The sequence below is a fragment of the Nerophis ophidion genome, linkage group LG18, assembly GCF_033978795.1.
Source record: "Nerophis ophidion isolate RoL-2023_Sa linkage group LG18, RoL_Noph_v1.0, whole genome shotgun sequence".
NCBI lineage: Eukaryota > Metazoa > Chordata > Actinopteri > Syngnathiformes > Syngnathidae > Nerophis > Nerophis ophidion.
This window is the reverse complement of record NC_084628.1, coordinates 28,865,285-28,867,913: the sequence shown is the minus strand read 5'-3', so window position 1 is coordinate 28,867,913 and position 2,629 is coordinate 28,865,285.

Genomic DNA, 2,629 nt, shown 5'->3' with positions numbered 1-2,629 from the left:
CAGCACTCACGTGGCGAAACGCAACTCTAACCGAACGGGAGGAAGCAGCCTTGTGTACCAAGGCAGTCTCTCAAGTCCAGCAAAGCCGCTGGATGAAGTGGATGGGCGAGGAGAGGAGAAGATTCACATGGAACGAAATATGGAGCATGGAATCTAATAGACTACGTTTCATCATTAGAGCCACATATGATGTCCTCCCCTCTCCAACCAACTACATCTCTGGGTATGGAGATGACCCAGCCTGTCTCCAGTGTGCAGCCCCAGCAACCCTTAAACACATCTTGGTGGGTTGCAAGACCAGTATGACTCGAGGGAGCTACACTTGGTGCCACAACCAGGTACTGAAGTGCTTGGCTGTCTAACGTGAGAATAAGAGAGTAGTCACCAATGCCATGCCTCTAAATGCCCAGGCTACCTTCCCACGCAAAGCAACTTTCATCCGGGAAGGAGAGAAACGGCGGACCAAGGCATCACCTTCAGACTCAGCCCCACTGAACACAGCGCGGGATTGGGAAATGCGGGTAGACCTCAGCCCGAAGCTTACCTTCCCACCCAAAATTGCAGCGACCAATCTGCGCCCAGACCTGGTCCTCTGGTCCATGTCCTGCCGCCGAGTCTTTGTTATCTTTTAGTTAACGGTCCCATGGGAGGACGCCATCGATGAAGCATTCGAACGGAAGAGGCTACGATATGCCAACTTAGCAGCTAAAGCTGTCATGTCTGTTGATCATGTTTTTGTTTGGCCATGTGCTGTTTGACCTTTGGACTCTTTAAGTTGCTGTTTTTTCACTCCCTGTTTTGTCACCATGATGACCAATCAGTTGACCTGTCCTCACAATTCATGCACCTGCTTTCAATCACCACATCACTATTTAAGCCTGTCATTTTCTGTTGGTCGCCCTGGCGTCATTGTGATTTTTTTCTTGTTCTGTGCTGACTTTATTCATGCCTTGCAATAGTTTCCTGCTTCATGCCATGCCAAGTACGCGGCAAAGCTTGGCGCACCATGCCAAGCTTTGCCGCGTGCCACGATGACGACGTGTCCGCCTCCTCGTCGGCCACGAATGTGGCCGCTACGTGGTCGTCCGCCACGCCAAGGGCACCGACCTCCTCGTCGGCCACGGATGTGGCCGTTACCTTGTTGTCCACCACGGCAGGTGCGCCGACCTTCTCGTCCGCCACGGATGTGGCCCTTCTCGGGTCGCCCACCTCGTCAGGTACGGCGGTCCTCTACTTGTCGCGGCAACCTAACTCTGCCCCGGTGGATACGGGGACACGTGGTCTGGCGACCCACCGCCATGTCCCCCTCTCGCCCTCCCATGACTCTTGATCGTTGTTGTTTTTTTGGACATCTAGTATTTGTCCTTAATGGGGGGACTCTGTCATGTCTGTTGATCATGTTTTTGTTTGGCCATGTGCTGTTTGACCTTTGGACTCTTTAGGTTCCTGGTTTTTCACTCCCTGTTTTGTCACCATGACGACCAATCAGTTCACCTGTCCTCACAACTCATGCACCTGCTTTCAATCACCACATCACTATTTAAGCCTGTCATTTTCTGTTGGTCGTCCTGGCGTCATGTGATCTTTTCTTGCTCTGTGCTAACTTTATTCATGCCTTGCCATAGTTTCCTGCTTCATGCCATGCCAAGTACATTTTGTTTGATTTATGTTCATAGTCTGTTTATGCGTTAGTTTTGTTCCTTAGCCCAGGTTGTGCCTCAGCTGTGAGCGCTTTTTGTTTGTTTCTTTTTTCAGTTAAAACTAAATCATGTTTTTACCAAAACGCCATGTCCCGAGTAGTCGACTGCCTTCCTGGGAGAACAACCCCGCAGAAAGCTGCAACGCACACACCTCACGTACATTCTTCTTTGTCTTCTTCTTCTTCGTCTTCTTTGTATTGATCTTCGTTTCTTCATTTTCGTCTTTGTCTTTTTTCTGCTTTTTTGTCTTCTTCTTCTTGTTCTTAATTTTCTTTGTCGCCTTCTTCTTTCCTCTTCTTCTTCTTCATCTTCATCTTCTTTGTTGTCTTCTTTGTCTTCGTCTTCTTCTTGTTAGTTGTCGTCTTCTTCTTTGTCTTTTTTTCGTCTTCTTCGTTGTCTTCTTCTTTGTCTTTGAGATTAATTCATTCACAGTATTAAGAAAGGAGTTTTGTAAAAAGATAGCAAGAGATTGAAAAAAAGACAGAAAGTGTGGAAGCATGTTCATGTTGATGCAACTAATCCTAGCTGCTATAGTCAATTATTGTAAAATGAAAAGTGTAAATTATTCCACTTTCAGATGTTATCTTGTCAATTAGGGCTGTAAAGTTATTCTTGCAGAGATCTGGCATCTCATGACAGATGTGTACACCTAAGTACTTAAAGCTGATTCTAGACATTTTAAAAGGAAGATAAGCATCGGGAATCTCAAAACCTAAGTCATATGTAATCTGAAAAAGTTCCAAAATTGTTGAGCTTATCAACTATTTTAGGAATGGTAAAGGTTGGATCCAAATGAGGATTAACAAAGTCTGCATTTAGGGAAAGTGTTTGTTGCAAACAGCATCTACTGATTCCTTTGCTAAATCTAGCTGATTTAGGTGTGATAGATAGAGGTTCAATGGCGACGGGCTCAGAGGACAACCTTGACA